The sequence below is a fragment of the Bombina bombina genome, chromosome 6, assembly GCF_027579735.1.
Source record: "Bombina bombina isolate aBomBom1 chromosome 6, aBomBom1.pri, whole genome shotgun sequence".
Lineage (NCBI taxonomy): Eukaryota > Metazoa > Chordata > Amphibia > Anura > Bombinatoridae > Bombina > Bombina bombina.
This window is the reverse complement of record NC_069504.1, coordinates 534,668,178-534,687,832: the sequence shown is the minus strand read 5'-3', so window position 1 is coordinate 534,687,832 and position 19,655 is coordinate 534,668,178. Positions and strand designations below refer to the sequence as shown.

Below are 19,655 nucleotides of genomic sequence, written 5' to 3'. Positions count from 1 at the left end.
TTTTTTAAGGGTTTATTGGGTGAGTTTTATTTTTAGCTTAGGGTTTGGGCGGAAAAAGAGCTAAATGCCCTTTTAAGGGCAATGCCCATTCAAATGCCCTTTTCAGGGCAATGGGGAGCTTAGGTTTTTTTTAGATAGGATTTTGTTTGGGGGTTTGGTTGTGTGGGTGGTGGGTTTTACTGTTGGGGGGTTGTTTGAATTTTTTTTTACAGGTAAAAGAGCTGATTTCTTTGGGGCAATGCCCCTCAAAAGGCCCTTTTAAGGGCCATTGGCAGTTTAGTGTAGGCTAGGGTTTTTTTTTATTTTGGGGGGGCTTTTTTATTTTGATAGGGCTATTAGATTAGGTGTAATTAGTGTAAATATTTGATCATTTCTTTTTTATTTTGTGTAATTGTATTTAATTAATGTAATTTATTTATTTAATTGTAGTGTAAGGTTAGGTGTTAGTGTAGGACAGGTTAGGTTTTATTTTACAGGTAAATTTGTATTTATTTTAGCTAGGTAGTTAGTAAATAGTTAATAACGATTTACTAACTAGTCTAACTAGTAAAAATAAATACAAACTTGCCTGTGAAATAAAAATAAAATCTAAGCTAGCTACAATGTAACTATTAGTTATATTGTAGCTAGCTTAGGTTTTATTTTACAGGTAAGTATTTAGTTTTAAATATGAATTATTTAGTTAATGATTTTAATTTTTATTTAGATTGCATTTAATTATATTGAAGTTAGGGGTGTTAGGGTTAGACTTAGGTTTAGGGGTTAATAACTTTAGTATAGTGGCGGCGATATTAGGGACAGCAGATTAGGGGTTAATAACAGTAATGTAGGTTGTGGCGATGTTAGGGACAGCAGATTAGGGGTTAATAATATTTAACTAGTCTTTACGATGCGGGAGGGCGGTGGTTTAGGGGTTAATATGTTTATTATAGTGGCGGCGATGTCCGGAGCGGCAGATTAGGGGTTAATCATTTTATTTTAGTGTTTGCGATGCGGGAGGGCCTCGGTTTAGGGGTTAATAGGTAGTTTATGGGTGTTAGTGTACTTTGTAACACTTTAGTTATGCGTTTTATGTTACAACGTTGTAGCATAAAACCCATAACTACTGACTTTCAGTTTGTGGTGTGGATCTTGACGGTATTGGCTGTACTGCTCACTTTTTGGCCTCCCAGGCAAACTCGTAATACCGGCGCAAAGGAAGTCCCATTGAAAAAGGACTTTTGGAAAGCTGCGGTAGTTAGGTTGCATTACGGCCAAAAAAGTGTGTGGGACAGCTAAACCTGCAAGACTCGTAATACCAGCGATAGTGAAAAAGAGCCATAACGCTGCTTTTTCACTCATACCGCAAAACTCGTAATCTAGCCATATATTATTTCCAAAGTTATTATATCTATTCCAGATGATCCCAGAACCTTTAAAACAACAAGACTTCTGTTCCTCTGTCCGCGGCCGAGGCAGGGGAACATACTGTAGGCAATGGTTACCCTCAGATTAATAGATCCAAGCCACATTCTGATAGCGTTCACCCTTTAACTAGTTTGAGTTACTCCTCAGCTTTTTAATATACAAGTACCAACAAGTGGGTTCACTCCTATATAGAACACTTTTTGCCACCAAGCTAGGTCCATTTTGATATATGCCTATTAGATACTTTGACCCTCCAACCTCTAAATTAGTCGTTTTTCCCCAAATTCCCTTGAAATTAGATATATGCTGGCGATGCCCAGGTGCCCCATAGCACGGCTACTCTTAGCACAGCATTTCTAAAATAGCGGATTACATCTTTTGTGTCACACCGCACTGCACTGTACTACTGTGTTAATAAACTAGGGGACCCCACTACTATGGATACTTTAGGCGTGTATAGTATAGCTTCGTATTATCTCATGAATATGTTTTTATTGCACGAGCTACATAGACACGTGCCTATATTTGTGGAGACAGGAGTATAACGCTTGGCCATAGGCCTACATAATCCCAGACATACTACTGCAGAGATATATTTTTTATCAAAGCTGTTTGCCCTAACGTTGACATCATGCCCCTACATAGTTGACATTGGCTATGTGTACCTTGCTGGAAGCGCCATTATCCAGAAATAGTCAGGTACTTGCGCTTCACCATATTAGATTTATCACCAATGGAGTTAGGACAGCCTTGTCAACTTATCAATGTAAAATAATTTTATTAACTGTAGTTTGGCTATAATATTGCTTACCTTTTGATATAACTGTTTAATATGTATGCATAACACTTTCTGAACCCATAAAATGTTACTGTTCTTTTTATTTTATTTTTTATTTCTATTGCTCCCTTTATTTGAGTTTATAGATATAGTATATTATTGGTTTAAAAACAAATTAATTGTTTAACGCTACTCCCCTACCCCCTGAGTTATGTTAGAGACTGCAATATTGTACAATCTCCTAAATAGATGCTTAAGCTGCAGCTGCAGTTTCAATTGTAAATGCTATGCTGCAAGAATTATATACTAGATTTTAGATCATGCCTGGATATGGCTGATGACATCAGTTTATTTTATTTTATTTTACTCATATTCTATATTACTAGGCTCAGCCCCCCCCCTTTTTTTTGAGCTTATTCATTAAGCTAAGGGACACAGATCCCATCAAAGACCCCCTAAAAAAAAATACATAAGAGTCCATTATAGTTATGGTTGATAAACCTTTCTGTGATATAGGTATATGTTTATAGTCTGGAGGACCCAAAAAGGGCCCTATATAATAATCCCTCCCCCCATACTCTATTAACTTATCTTTGTATCATTCTAGCAACAAGGGCTTATATTTGACCCTATATGTTATTGAAGTTAATAAGAAGATACAGATGTGAGGACCTAAAAAGGGGTCCTATATACCATAAACTTTAAAATCTGAGGTTGATTCACAGGTTCATTAACCACTTAGATTACATTACATTTCTTGGAATTGCTTATGGTTATTAGTTTCTTATTGTCTGAAATGTTTGCATGCCTCCTATTTTTGATGTAACGCTCTGTGTATAAACAGTGATACAGTATACTTTTCTAAACCGCCCCCACTGGCTGGAGGCCTATGTATGTGGTTACTATGTATTACTTTATCTTTCACCTCAATAAAAATATAAAAAAAAAAAAAAACAACAAGACTTCAAGACTCTAAATTCAGCCTTCCTGGGTTTTGTTTGAGGAGGAGAAAAACATAGAATAGGATGGCATAAATTAATGACCACCTCAACTAGTGGAGGATTTGGATTACCTAATCTTCAGCATTATAATTGGGCAGCACAAAGTAAATACATAATGGAGTGGTGGGTAGACACAGGGCATTTTACTGAGCCTAAACTTGAATGAGAAATAGTTCAACCTTGGTCTTTATTGTTTTTGCCACACCTCACGAACTACAAAACTGATCTACAAATACAGGAACTAATCCCATTTATGGGACCAATTAGAGCTTGTCAGGCACTCTAAAAAACACTTAAAAGTTAAATACAAAGCCACTAAATTCCTACCCTTACAGGGCAACCCTAAGTTTCTAGTGGGACTAACCACACAGCCCTTTATAGTGTGGAGGGAAACAGGTTTAAACTAATTTACACCACCTCTTAACTCAAGACGGAAGAGCAGTTGTGACTTTTGCAGAATTACAGAGAATATATGGTTTGCCTCCTAGCCACCATTTCACTTACCTACAGGCAAAGCACTATGAGTTGACCCTGTTGTCTTCCAAGGAGTTAGACTCAGAATCCACACACGTTGATAGAATGACCTCTTTGGCCAAAGCAGGAATAATATCAATATCACAGATATATGCAATATTACTGGACGAAACCAATACAAATACACTGACAGCACTGATGAACACATGGTCACATACTAAATACCATAATATCTGATACTAAACTAAAGAAAACCCTCAGTAAAATTTAAAAGATAATGCTTTCTATGGATCTAAGATAGTCACATATTAGATTACTTCATAACACATATATTACCCCCAAAATGTACAGGACCTGGAACACACTAGAAACTCATGACTGCCCTAAATGTAGGCACCCAAATGCTGACTTAATACACATGATGTGGAATCACCCATCAATAAAAAAAAATTGGGGTATGGTCAGACACACTGGTTACCCACAACCTGCAAACTACAGGTTGACCTCACATTAGAGGGAATAATCTTATTCAAATTTTGCAATATCTCAGCTACAAATGGAGGCCCATTTTTCAAAGACCGCTGCTCCATAACCCTGTCCGCCTGCTCTGAGTAGGCGGACAGAGATTGCCACAATTCAACCAGATCAAGTACGATCGGGATGATTGACACCCCCTTGCTGGCTGCAGGGGGCAGCGTTGCACCAGAGAACAGTTCTTATCAGAGGGAAGTGAAGGGAGTATTGCTTCATGTCACCATGTTTTTGCCTCACAGGAAATCTCTTCATGGACTCTCTGTAAATTTGGTCGCAGAGATTCATCTTCTGCCTCCCTTTACAGATCAATGTTTTAATCCTATTCTGTTACCTCTGCTGATATGTTTCAGTATTGGTTTGGCTGTCTGGTTTTAGTGGACAAGTGTCTAACAGGTAAGTATATTTAAAATTACTTTTTTTTCAGGCACTTACAGCTATGATATGGGTACTTTTTCAGAAAAGTTTTTTCTATGTATTTGATTATATATAGGAGCCCTGGGACAGGTACTATTTATTTTTTCTTGCTATATTTTGTTATTTATTCTTGCTATATTTTATACATATAAGAACTCTCTATTGTTTTAAGACTATGAGGCCCATTTATCAAGCTCCGAATGGAGCTTGAGGGCCCGTGTTTCTGGCGAGCCTGCAGGCTTGCCAGAAACAGCAGTTATGAAGCAGTGGTCTAAAGATCGCTGCTCCATAACCCTGTCCGCCTGCTCTGAGCAGGCGGACAGAGATCGCCACACTTCAACCCGATCGAGTACGATCAGATTGATTGACACCTCCCTGCTGGCGGCCGATTGGCCACGAATCTGCAGGGGGCGGCGTTGCACCAGCAGCTCACAAGAGCTGCTGGTGCAATGCTGAATACGGAGAGCGTATTGCTCTCCGCATTCAGTGAGGTCTGTCGGACCTGATCCGCACTGTTGGATCAGGTCCGACAGACCTTTGATAAATAGGCCTCTATGGGAAGAAAACCCCTTAACCCCTTAATATGTATTTAATCTTAGATTATGATTTTTATTAGAAGACAATACTTCTTTACATTTAAATTGGCTAAGACAACTATATAGACGGTATAATTCAATCCATTACTATAACATAATAATGTTATGAGAAACATTTATAGGTTGTTTGTCTAAATCACATTGTATCCACCAATGCTAAGGCTAATAAAAATGCTAATCAGAGTGGTTGAGATGGCCTCCGCTTCATAAGAGGCATACTTAAATTTTGTTTTTCAAGCTCAAACACGCGCAGGGTGACATAGTCCTTATGACGCAGGATACTTGCGTCATTTTTTCACACCGTTTTAGCACACTTTTTTTCAAAAGTTTTCATTTCGTGCTACGGTTCTTTATAAAAGGGGCCCACTCCTTCTACATCAATTTCACTATATTGTATCAATAGGACATGTTTCGTTATTCAAACCATCCTTCTCTTGGGGTTGAGCTACTGTTTAATGAATGTGTAGTGAGAACACTACTGACACCACTAACAACACAAATACATCACTAGTGCGAAAACATTAGCAAGGTGCAATTTTTGCAAACCAGTAAAATTAAGATACAAATGGTTTAATCAATTAGAAGTGATTTGCAATTTTTTTGCAATCCCCTTTTTTCATGTTTATTGCTTCTATTAAGGGGGGTATTATAGTGTATTTCTGCAACTTTAATTTGTGTTTTGAATACTATGATGGAACAGTCTGAACCCGTCAATACCATAGGAACTGAGCCAGTTGAACACCTTTCTGCCAAGTTAAGTGTACTTACTGTGATGAGAGTGGGAGGTGACGTCACCGGATGGAGGTTTGGCTTATAGCCGTTATTGTCTATGTCACAGTTACTAAGTTAGATGTGTTGTGCAAGCTGTATACTTCTATGCTCTGCAATAAAATAGCTTTGTACCTTCTATGCTGTGTCCTGCATGACATGTTGTCAGAAGTAGTTGCCTACGCTTCTGTTTCCTGATTAATGACGATTTTGAAGTTTACCCCACCTGAGCCTTTTGACTTCTCTCAGCCTGCAGCTTAGCCCACATGGCGTCAGCGGTTTCAACACTTCAGGATTGCTTCCAAACTGGACAAGGAGAGTGGGGAAGTACAAGTTAAGAAGAAGGGGAAGAATTTGACTTTGAAATAGTTATGAACAAACTTAGTGCTCACTTTGTGCCCAAAAGAAATGTAATTCATGAGAGGGCTTGTTTTCACAAACATGCTCAGCGTGTGGGAGAATCTGTAGAGTCATTTGTGCACAGCCTGTATGAACTAGTTGAATTCTGTGAGGTTTTTTTTTTAAAGAAGAGCAAATCAGAGACAGAATAGTCATTGGAATTGCAGATGCTGAGGTATCACTAAAGCTATAGTTGGAGACTGAATTAACATTAGATGGGGCTATTAGGATGGCCCGCCAGAGTGAACCGGTGAAAAAGCAAAGTGCTGATCTTAGGTCTGAGAGTATTGTGGATGAAGTGGAGCAGTTCAGGAGAGCTGCAGGTGAAAGGCACAGTGTGAGCGGTAGACCAAGGGCAACAGATAGGCCCAGAAGCAGATGGATGCAACAGGCTCGCTGCATGCTGTGTAACCGTACCCATGATCAGAATGCCGTATGCCCTGCTAAAGATAAAAGATGTAGAAAGTGTAACCAAATGGGTATTTTGAAGTGGCGTGTAAAACTGAAAACATTAAGGAGATGCAGGTGGATAGTGACCAGGAGGGTCAAGAAGTGTCCTTTGTAGGGTCTGTTGTTGAACGGTCTGGTTCAGATGAAGATTGGCGGGTCACCCTTACTGTAATGGGAGCCAAGGGGTTCATAGTCCTGGCGGCCGCATCAATTATGCAGGGACATTTATTGCCAGCTCTGAGTAAGGAGAGGAAATTCACCATGTGGGTACATGTAATTAGAGGTCAGTGTGTTAACAACCTATTGAGCAGGAAAGCAGCCTGTGGTTTGGGCCTTGTCACCAGAGTGAATGAGATTTCAGAAGACATGTTGGTGAATTGGGCCTACTTAATTGCAACCCAGTCCATATATCACTTAAAAGTGATGTTCTCCCATACAGCATTACCACTCCTTGTAGAATTCTGTTCCCGCTCATGCCTCAAGTGAGAAGGAACTTCTGCGTATAAAGAATATGTAAGTTATTGAAGAGGTTGTTGAAGCAACTGACTGGTTCGCCCCCATTGTGCCTGTTGCGAAGAAAAACGGGAAGGTACGCATCTGCGTAGACTTGAAAAGGCTGAATGAGGCAGTGAAGAGAGAGAGATATGTGCTGCCGACGCTTGAAGACATAGCTCCGAAACTGGCTGGGGCAAAATTCTTCTCTACACCGGATGCTTCCTGCGGCTTCTGGATCCACAGTGCCGTAAACTGACTACCTTCATTACACTGGTTGTTCAGTTTTGCTTCTGCAGACTCCCTTTCGGGATATCCTCTGTTCCTGAAATCTTTCAAAGAAAGATGACTTCCCTCCTCAGGGACGACAAGGGCACGGCAGTCGTCATGGATGACATTTTAGTGTATGGGTCTACATTGGAAGAACATGACCAGAGATTGAGCTGTGTGCTTCAGACCATTAGAGAGTTCGTCCATTCTATATCAAGTCCATATTACCCACAGGCCAATGAAATTGCTGAAATGGCACTTCAAACAACAAAGTTCATTTTGAAGCAATCTGAGCGGTACCTAGCTCTCCTGGCCTATAGGGTGACTCCCATCTAAGCCACTTTACCCTCTGTGGGTGTCTTCCAGCCGACCAGCTCTATTCCTTGGAATGAGGTCCTTAGGAGGGATGAAGAGGCTAAAAGGGTTATCGATTCTTCTACGACAGAAAACACTCTGTGAGGCCCTTGCAGGAGCTGAATGTGGGGCAAAGTGTCAGAGTTAAACTGGATGATGAGAAGAAATGGAAGACTCCTGCTACGGTAATTGGACGCTCTCCAGAACCAAGGTCTTATGTAGTCCCTACTGATGGAGGCACAGTCACACCTTGAAATAGAAAACATCTTCAGCCAGTACCTGAGAGTTTGGGACTGGATGCCTCAGAGCCACCGCTGGTTGCATCCCCTGTTTTAAGAGGGGCGCCTTCCCCCTCAGCAAGATCACAATGGGGATACTTATTTGCTGCCAGCAGACTCTCAATCACATACAACTCTGTAGACAGCGCCACTTTAAAAATACCTAATCTGTTTAAAACACACACTCCTTCTTAATCAATAAAAGGCTAAGACTGCCTTATAGTGCTCAGCACACCAGATAGCACTATCACAAATATCGTGGGTCTGTAGGGGTTGTCAAAAAACCCAGTTCTTAATTAATGTATATCTAAAAGTTCAATATTTAAAATAAGATCCGGATTAGAAAAAGTTTTTACTTGATCTGAAATATGTTTTGGTTGCTGCTCCTTTTTTGCCAGCTGGTATCCACTATCAGGCTTTGATAGATATATAACTAATGACTCTATAAAAGAGAAGAATGGAGCGCATCCACAATCTAAGTGCAGTATCTTAAAAACAACACTTTATTTGTAATACATAAAGCGATGTCACAAAGGTGCCCTCAAACTTATGAGGTATGTGTCTGCCTTTAAGAAAGGTAACAATCCCACTCCAGCTGCACAGTTACGCTTTTTGTTTCCACCCTGTACCTGCAGACAAGTCTTGTCTCTGTCCATATCTTATGTGCAGGGGGAACTGATAAGTACTTAGCTATCAGGGATATAGGTGTGTAAATGAACACTCAGTAATGAAGATCATGTGATAACACTGTATGGGGTGAATGGTTAGTATTTTGGCGGCTATCATTCAGTCCCTGCAGTGTTTACACTCACTTCTCCTTTGATACGTTATGGGCGTGGCCTTATGCATTTCACTGGCTCCTCCCCGCTTCATCAGAGGCTATGCCCTATCTGTCTATACTCCTCTGTTTTAACGTCATCACTTACTACACCCCCTACCGCTCATTGGTTCATTTTGGAAGGTGTGTGTAAAGCGGGAGTGCCTCATATTCAGTCTGCTTCCTGTATGTGCCGTAACTCTCCTTGTTTCTTGTGTAGCGTGTCAATACCCAATACCCAGCTGTTACAATAACGCTTTGTGTTGCTCACTTTCTACATAGTAATGTCTAATATTTAACAAAGAAAATTGTGCATATTGCATTACAAACTTCAATTACAATGCATCCTTAAACATACAATAGAAAATACAGATTAGAATAATTATTAAATACAAAATGTTACATAGTTCATGTTAAAAAACTTCAAATAAAAATATATATATATATAAATACACATATACTAGTTGTATACCGGTGCATACATTTTTTTTCATACGAAACCAAACATAAATCACAGTTTATACATATTGTGTCCTCAAGAGGTGCATAACAATCCAATTTCATGATCTTAACCCTTTCTAGTGCATAATGGAATATATATGGAGTTTATATGGTGAGTGTTTTTAAGAGAACGCTATTTATTAGTGTCTATCTATTTTCCCATTACTATAATGATGTTAACACTTATGGATTATATATCAGATATGCAGATGCCCATTATCTATATTAGGTATCTAAAAAAGTTGCCAGATCAATATCCCGATTGAGACCCCCGGACCCATAGTATTCAATCTATGGATCCAGAAAGTCTCACGCTGTCTAAGCTGTAGGAGGCGATCACCTCCTCTCACTGTTCTTTTCACATGTTTTTTGCCTATAACTGTTAGGCCAGCACTATCTTTATTGTGTATCTCTAAAAAATGTGCTGACACTCCATGGATGTCCAAGCCCACTTCTATATTTCTGTATTTTTTTCAACACAGGAAATCCATATAAAGGGTATGTAAAACAATGGTATCGGTATATAGATGACATACTCCTGGTATGGCAAGACACAACAGAAAAATTGGGGGAATTTGTTGAATATATGAATAGGAAAACACTGAACCTTAGCTTTACTATGGAGTTTAGTCCAACAAAAGTCACGTTTCTGGATTTAGAAATAATACAAGAAAATGGTGAAATCTATACAAATCTGTATAGGAAACGAACAGATACCAAAGGTTTCCTATATGCCAAAAGTGGTCACCAAAGTAAATGGAAGAGTAATATACCTCTAGGCCAATTCCAGAGAGCCAAGATAAATTGTACAAAACAAGCTGACTTTCTGGAAGAAAGGATAGCCAGAGAAACTTTTGACAGATACAAAAGAAAGAGTAGAAAAAATTGATAGACAGGAACTCATTAAAAATTCTAAAGAGCGGACCCCAGTAGGTGAGAATGGGTGTAAATGAAAGGTACAACTAATCACTAAATATTAGAACATTAACCTAAAGAATTAACCTAAAGATAACAACTGGCTTGAGAGAAATACTCAGGGATTCTTCAGATGTGGAAGGGAAAGGGTGCACGTGTTGTAGCCATATAGATCCAAACAACCAGTACTTTGGCATAACTAAGGGAGACAGAAACTATAAAATTAAAGGGTTAGTGACATGTAAGACAAAGTATGTAGTATATTTACTTAGATGCTAGTGTGATAAAATTTATATACGTACTAAACGCTCTATTAAGACGAGGTTCAGGGAGCACCTCATAAATATAGAAGTGGGCTTGGACACCCATGGAGTGTCAGCACATTTTTTAGAGATACACAATAAAGATAGTGCTGGCCTATCAGTTATAGGCATTGAACATGTGAAAAGAACAGTGAGAGGAGGTGATCGCCTCCTACAGCTTAGACAGCTTGAGACTTTCTGGATCCATAGATTGAATACCATGGGTCCCGGGGGGGGGGGGGATATTAATCTGGCAGCTTTTTTAGATACCTAATTTAGATAATGGGCATCTGCATAAAAAATTATTTCAAGATGTATATAATTCTCTTTACAATGCAGTATTTGACATTATGATAATCAACATCTAAACATGTCTCTAACTGTTCTTATCAGAACAGCCTTATGGTTTTAGTCCTGAAATACTGACACAGTGTCTCAGGACCACCCAACCCAGTACTTCTGAAAGAGGACTGATTAACATCAATTGGATTTAGAATCCAACCTCTTGTGAGGAGTTCTTTTGTCTCTATTAACAGTTTTGTTTTTTTCCCATTTGGCCTAGCAACAGCTCCAAGAATATTTTCTGAGGTTCTCAATGCCCTTATTATTTTGTATTCAAAGTGCAGAGTATTGCGGTATTTCCTTACTTGAACTATATCTTGGTACTAGCTTTATCTTTCATTTAGCAGAATCTCTTTCAAAATAACTATTGATTGTTTCTTCCAAGACATGATTGGAGGATCAATTTACTTAAGAGTTCTCTGATTCCTTAGACATGGTCACCTTTTAAGGTTTCCAAATAATTCAGGGTCCATGATTTTTCCATACACAGAAAGAGATGAATTTAATTAGTTTCAGCTTGTCTAAACCTTCACTCTATCTCATTCACTTTAGTGGCAATGTGTATGGAAGTATTAGACCTCGTGTTTTTATATGAGACCGCTTCAGAGTTGTATGCTGCACCAATGGTGCAAGGATTATCACATTATATCACAACAGATATTCTTAGAACCCTAAACACATCTTTATCTGACTTGGTGACCACATCACCAGTGTAATTAGGGGGCCTCTATTTTTGCTCATAATACCTGGTTTGTGATCACCATATATGCATATTTTACAGGCTGGCAGACAGTTTTAATGGTCTCTGACAACACAAGGAGTTTGGAATCATCAAAAAAATGGTTTTTTTTTAACTCTGTGAGTCTTTCAGGTTTAGTTTCTAATTGAAGTAGGAATCTTGTTTCCGTTCTCAGACTGACGTTGTCACGACAGTGACATGTTAAATTATCATAGGGGAACTCAAAGTTCTCTTGCAATGTTAAAGGTATCTTGAATCCTTTCTTGGGCAGAATTAAATTTCTGCTTCATCTCTGTGATTCACATCCCAGGTGTAAATAACTGGGAGGCTGATTACCTCAGTCGACAGTCCATACTACATACATTAGAGTGGTCTCTCCACCAACATGTATTCTTACTGATTGTACATCTTTGAAGGCCTCACAGAAATAATTCTGATGGCCTCTTGTTTGAAGAACTACCTTCTAAGTACCTTGTGAGGTCCAGGAATTTTCAGAGGTTTTAGATACTCTAACAGTACCCTGTTTTTCTCCAGTTTACCTCCATTTTTTTCTCTCTGGTTTTGTTTTGCAGAGTGATCTTGGAATTCAAATGGAACAATCATTTGTACTCCTGTTAGCCACAATGTGGCCTCATAAAAATTGGTTTGTGGAGCTGGTCCTAATGTCCAGTTACCCACTGTGGTTTTTTCCTCTAAGGGCAGACCTTCTGCCTCAAAGTCCTTTTTTCCCCATCTAGATCTAAAGTGTCATTAACTTTATTACATGGAAATGTGAACACTTGGTTCTCAGTCATAGAGGATTCTCTGACTCTGTGATTAACACTATATTTCAGGCACCCAAGCCTGTTTCTAGATAGCTCTATCTCTCAGTTTGGGAAACTTTTATCTCATGGTGTTCTTCACATGATTATCCTGGCATTCTTTTAGAATTCTTAGTTTTCTTCAGTTTTTTTTCAGGTTGATTTAGATAGGGTTTATCTACCAGTACCTAGAAAAGACAACTTTCTGTCTTTTTTTCTATAATATTTCAAGGGGATTTGCTACATTTCCTGATAATCATAGTTGTGTTCAGGTTTTTAATCTAGATTTAACTTATTTATTAGGTCTATTTTCCTCTTGACCTGAGTCTTGACCTAGTATTGAGCTCTTACGGTGTACTCTTTTTGAGCTTATGCATGAATTTCACTTTAAACTTATTTCTTATAAAATTATGGGGTTTTTTACTATCTCTTCTGTTTCTGAATTGCCCAATCTCTCATGTGAGTCTTCTTACCTTTTTTTTTAAATCGGGATTAAGCTGTTTTACGAATTACTTTTTAATTTTTTTTTAACATGTTAAACGCTCTCTACTTTGACAGGGAAATGATCCTTTCCTCCTGGTGTACTAATGCTTAATATGCTACTAAAATAGCTTTGGCATTCTTTGGATATTGTTAGAGCATTGAAATTTTATGTTAATGCTACTAAGGAGTTCATACAGACTTTCAGTCTGTTTTGTTCTGTTTTCTTGGTCTAACAAAAGGCCAGAAAGTTTTAACTATTTCTTTGGTCTCTTGGCTGAATTTTTTTAAATTCTCATAGCTTATTTGAAGACGGGTCTCTCTCTGTCTCAAAGAATTTACAGCTCATTCTACTAGATCAGTTGCCACATCTTGGGTTTTCGAGAGTAAGGCTTCAGTTGATCAAATTTGCAAAGCAGCCACTTGGTTTTCTCTGCATACCTTTTCTTTATTTTACCACTTTGATGTTTTTGCTTCGTCAGAAGCAACGTTTGGTAAAGAGATTTTTCAGGCAATTGTCTCAGTTTGATAATCGTGCCTATAATTTGGTTATTTTTGTAATATAGACATTATTTTGGATTTAATTTCTCAGCGGAAAAAGCTGTTTTTATTTTATCCCTCCTTTAATTTTGTTACTCGTGGACTTCCAAATCTTAGGTATTATATCCCATACATAACAGATCGTGGACTCTCACTACCTATATGAAAGAAAACATAATTTATGTAAGAACTTACCTGATGAATTAATTTCTTTCATGGTGGTGAGAGTACATGAGACCCAGCCATTTTTGAGTTATGATATTTTGTTTAAAGCACATCTTTTTTCTTGCTCCTCTTTTTATTGCTTTTACTCCTTAAACACCTCAACACTTGGCTATAGGTTAAACTGAGGTATGTGTGAGGTGGGCTGGGTATTTATAGGCTTTTGAGGTTTGGAAAACTTTGCCCCCTTCTGGTAGGAATGTATATCCCATACGTAACAGCTTGTGGACTCTTGCCACCATGAAATAAATTAATTTATCAGGTAAGTTCTTACATAAATTATGTTTTTAGGTGTGTTTTTACGAAACCAATCTTATCTATTAAAAAAAGGAATATGTTCTGGGTTTATAGGGGTTAACAGCGATGTCAGGGCATTTTTACTGTGATACTTTGTACCCCCTCCCACTACTAAAGCTGTGATTGATTAGGACTTACAGTGGGGCAAAAAAGTATTTAGTCAGCCACCAATTGTGCAATTTTTCCCACTTAAGAAGATGAGAGAGGCCTGTAATTTTCATCATATATTTACCTTAACTATGAGAGACAAAATGTGGAAACAAATCCAGACAATCACATTGTCTGATTTGGAAAGAATTTATTTTAAAATTATGGTGGAAAATAAGTATTTGGTCAATATCAAAATTTCATCTCAATACTTTGTTATATATCCTTTGTTGGCAATGACAGAGGTCAAACATTTTCTGTAAGTCTTCACAAGGTTGTCACACACTGTTGCTGGTATGTTGGCCCATTCCTGCATGCAGATCTCCTCTAGAGCAGTGATGTTTTGGGGCTGTCACTGGACAACACAGACTTTCAACTCCCTCCAAAGGTTTTCTATGGGGTTGAGATCTGGAGACTGGCTAGGCCACTCCAGGACCTTGAAATGCTTCTTATGAAGCCACTCCTTCATTGCCCGGGCGGTGTGTTTGGGATCATTGTCATGCTGAAAGACCCAGCCACGTTTCATCTTCAATTCCCTTGCTGATGGAAGGAGGTTTGCACTCAAAATCTCACAATACATGGCCCCATTCACTCTTTCATGTACACGGATCAGTCGTCCTGTTCCCTTTGCAGAGAAACAGCCCCAAAGCATGATGTTGCCACCCCTATGCTTCACAGTAGGTATGGTGTTCTTTGGTTGCAACTCAGCATTCTCTCTCCTCCAAACACGACGAGTTGTGTTTCTACCACAGTTCTACTTTGGTTTCATCTGACCATATGACATTCTCCCAAACCGCTTCTAGATCATCCAAATGCTCTCTAGCATACTTCAGACGGGCCAGGACATGTACTGGCTTAAGCGGGGGACACGTCTGGCACTGCAGGATCTGAGTCCCTGACTGCGTAGTGAGGTTACTGATGGTAGCCTTTGTTACGTTGGTCCCAGATCTCTGCAGGTCATTCACTAGGTCCCCCGATGTGGTTCTGGGATGTTTGCTCACCGTTCTTGTGATCAGTTTGACCCCACGGGGTGAGATCTTGCGTGGAGCCCCAGATCGAGGGAGATTATCAGTGGTCTTGTATATCTTCCATTTTCTAATTATTGCTCCCTCAGTTGATTTCTTCACACCAAGCTGCTTGCCTATTGCATATTCAGTCTTCCCAGCCTGGTGCAGTGCTACAATTTTGTTTCTTGTGTCCTTTGACAGCTCTTTGGTCTTCACTATAGTGGAGTTTGGAGTGTGACTGTTTGAGGTTGTGGACAGGTGTCTTTTATACTGATAACAAGTTCAAACAGGTGTCATTAATACAGGTAATGAGTGGAGGACAGAGGAGCCTCTTAAAGAAGAAGATACAGGTCTGTGAGAGACAGAAATCTTGCTTGTTTGTAGGTGACCAAATACTTATTTTCCACCATAATATGCAAATAAATTATTTCCAAATCAGACAATGTGATTGTCGGGATTTGTTTCCACATTTTGTCTCTCATAGTTGAGGTATACCTATGATGAAAATTACAGGCCTCTCTCATCTTCTTAAGTGGGAGAACTTGCACAATTGGTGGCTGACTAAATACTTTTTTGCCCCACTGTAATTGATATGGGTTTAAATGTACACTTTGTACATTATGAGGCCTACTTATCAAGCCGTCAACTTACTTGCATTCGACATCACCAATACGCTCACCTGACATCGCCTAACATCGCGGCCGCAGACCTGAATACGCTCTCGATATTTATATAAAAAGCTGTCAAAAAAACCAAGTAAGGGACGATGAGCAGCGGACTGTTGTTAACTTACAGTCATTGATCTCGCTGCTATTCGGCTTTTTCCCAGCTTTATTTATATACTGTCACTAAACACCGCCACTATACTAAATGGTTTAACCCCTATCCCGCCGCTCCCGGAGCCCATCGCAACTCTAATAAACTTATTAACCCCTATTCCGCCGCTCCCGACACCGCCGCAACTAAATGTATTAACCCCTAAAACCCTGGCCTCCCACATCACTACCACCTACTAAACCTATTAACCCCTAAACCACCAGCCCCCCCATCGCCATAAACGAAATTAACCTATTAACCCCTAAACCTAATAACCCGCTAACTTTATATTAAATATTAACTCATCCCAATCTTATAACAAATTAAAACTTACCTTTAGATTTAAATTAAACTATATTAAACTATTAATTAATCTACCCTAACTGTTATACTAAAATTACATTAAACTATATTAAACTAATAATTTACCTACCCTAACTGTTATACTAAAATTACATTAAACTACAAATTAAATTAACTATATTATATATTTAAAAACCTAACCCTACTCAAATAATTTAAATCTACTATAAAAAAATTACAAAGTTACAAAAAACAACAAACACTAAGTTACAAAAAAAACAAAACACTAAGGCCTAGATTTGGAGTTTGGCGTTAGCCGTGAAAACCAGCGTAAGAGGCTCCTAACGCTGGTTTTAGGCTAACTCCGGTATTTGGAGTCACTCAAAATAGGGTCTAACGCTCACTTTTCAGCCGCGACTTTTCCATACCGCAGATCCCCTTACGTCAATTGCGTATCCTATCTTTTCAATGGGATCTTTCTAACTCCGGTATTTAGAGTCGTGGCTGAAGTGAGCGTTAGACATCTAACGACAAAACTCCAGCCGCAGGAAAAAAGTCAGTAGTTAAGAGCTTTCTGGGCTAACGCCGGTTCATAAAGCTCTTAACTACTGTACTCTAAAGTAGACTAACACCCATAAACTACCTATGTACCCCTAAACTGATCCCCCCCCACATCGCCGCCACTTGATTACATTTTTTTAACCCCTAATCTGCCGACCGCCACCTACGTTATACTTATGTACCCCTAATCTGCTGCCCCTAACACCGCCGACCCCTGTATTATATTTATTAACCCCTAACCTGCCCCCCACAACGTCGCCGCCAGCTACCTACAATAATTAACCCCTAATCTGCCGACCGCAAAGCGCTGCCACCTACATTTTAGCTATGTACCCCTAATCTGCTGCCCCTAACACCGCTGACCCCTATATTATATTTATTAACCCCTAATCTGCCCCCCACAACGTCGCCTCCACCTGCCTACACTGATTAACCCCTAATCTGCCGAGCGGACCGCACCGCTACTATTATAAAGTTATTAACCCCTAATCCGCCTCACTAACCCTATAATAAATAGTATTAACCCCTAATCTGCCCTCCCTAACATCGCCGACACCTAACTTCAAACATTAACCCCTAATCTGCCGACCGGAGCTCACCGCTACTATAATAAATGTATTAACCCCTAAAGCTAAGTCTAACCCTAACACTAACACCCCCCTAAGTTAAATATAATTTTTATCTAACGAAATTAATTAACTCTTATTAAATAAATTATTCCTATTTAAAGCTAAATACTTACCTGTAAAATAAATCCTAATATAGCTACTATATAAATTATAATTACATTGTAGCTATTTTAGGATTAATATTTATTTTACAGGCAACTTTGTGATTATTTTAACCAGGTACAATAGCTATTAAATAGTTAAGAACTATTTAATAGTTACCTAGTTAAAATAATAACAAAATTACCTGTAAAATAAATCCTAACCTAAGTTACAATTAAACCTAACACTATACTATCATTAAATTAATTAAATAAAATACCTACAATTACCTACAATTAAACCTAACACTACACTATCAATAAATAAATTAAATACAATTCCTACAAATAACTACAATGAAATAAACTAACTAAAGTACAAAAAATAAAAAAGAGCTAAGTTACAAAAAATAAAAAAATATTTACAAACATAAGAAAAATATTACAACAATTTTAAACTAATTACACCTACTCTAAGCCCCCTAATAAAATAACAAAGACCCCTAAAATAACAAAATGCCCTACCCTATTCTAAATTACTACATTTCAAAGCTCTTTTACCTTACCAGCCCTGAACAGGGCCCTTTGCGGGGCATGCCCCAAGAAATTCAGCTCTTTTGCCTGTAAAAAAAAACATACAATACCCCCCCCCAACATTACAACCCACCACCCACATACCCCTAATCTAACCCAAACCCCCCTTAAATAAACCTAACACTAAGCCCCTGAAGATCTTCCTACCTTGTCTTCACCCTACCAGGTTCACCGATCCGTCCTGAAGAGCTCCTCCGATGTCCTGATCCAAGCCCAAACGGGGGGCTGAAGATGTCCATGATCTGGCTGAAGTCTTCATCCAAGCGGGAGCTGAAGAGGTCCATGATCCGGATGAAGTCTTCTATCAACGGCATCTTCAATCTTCTTTCTTCCGGATCCATCTTGCAGACCTCCGACGCGGAACATCCTCTTCTCCCGACGCCTACTAGCCGAATGACGGTTCCTTTAAGGGACGTCATCCAAGATGGCGTCCCTCGAATTCCGATTGGCTGATAGGATTCTATCAGCCAATCGGAATTAAGATAGGAATATTCTGATTGGCTGATGGAATCAGCCAATCAGAATCAAGATCAATCCGATTGGCTGATCCAATCAGCCAATCAGATTGAGCTCGCATTCTATTGGCTGATCGGAACAGCCAATAGAATGCAAGCTCAATCTGATTGGCCGATCGAATCAACCAATCGGATTGAACTTGATTCTGATTGGCTGATTCCATCAGCCAATCAGAATATTCCTACCTTAATTCCGATTGGCTGATAGAATTCTATCAGCCAATCGGAATTCGAGGGACGCCATCTTGGATGACGTCCCTTAAAGGAACCGTCATTCGGCTAGTAGGCGTCGGGAGAAGAGGATGTTCCGCGTCGGAGGTCTGCAAGATGGATCCAGAAGAAAGAAGATTGAAGATGCCGTTGATAGAAGACTTCATCCGGATCATGGACCTCTTCAGCTCCCGCTTGGATGAAGACTTCAGCCGGATCATGGACCTCTTCAGCCCCCCGTTTGGGCTGGGATCAGGACATCGGAGGAGCTCTTCAGGACGGATCGGTGAACCTGGTAGGGTGAAGACAAGGTAGGAAGATCTTCAGGGGCTTAGTGTTAGGTTTATTTAAGGGGGGTTTGGGTTAGATTAGGGGTATGTGGGTGGTGGGTTGTAATGTTGGTGGGGGTATTGTATGTTTTTTTTTACAGGCAAAAGAGCTGAATTTCTTGGGGCATGCCCCGCAAAGGGCCCTGTTCAGGGCTGGTAAGGTAAAAGAGCTTTGAAATGTAGTAATTTAGAATAGGGTAGGGCATTTTGTTATTTTGGGGGTCTTTGTTATTTTATTAGGGGGCTTAGAGTAGGTGTAATTAGTTTAAAATTGTTGTAATATTTTTCTTATGT

General features: G+C 39.2%; 1 non-coding gene across 1 annotated transcript; it reads left to right on the top strand.

The window, feature by feature from the left end:
* The first annotated feature begins 5,626 nt into the window (after window positions 1–5,626).
* Window positions 5,627–5,750, top strand: LOC128665377 (U4atac minor spliceosomal RNA). Its single transcript, XR_008403134.1, has one exon. It is a non-coding gene; the product is annotated as a U4atac minor spliceosomal RNA (small nuclear RNA).
* The last annotated feature ends 13,905 nt before the right edge of the window (window positions 5,751–19,655 follow it).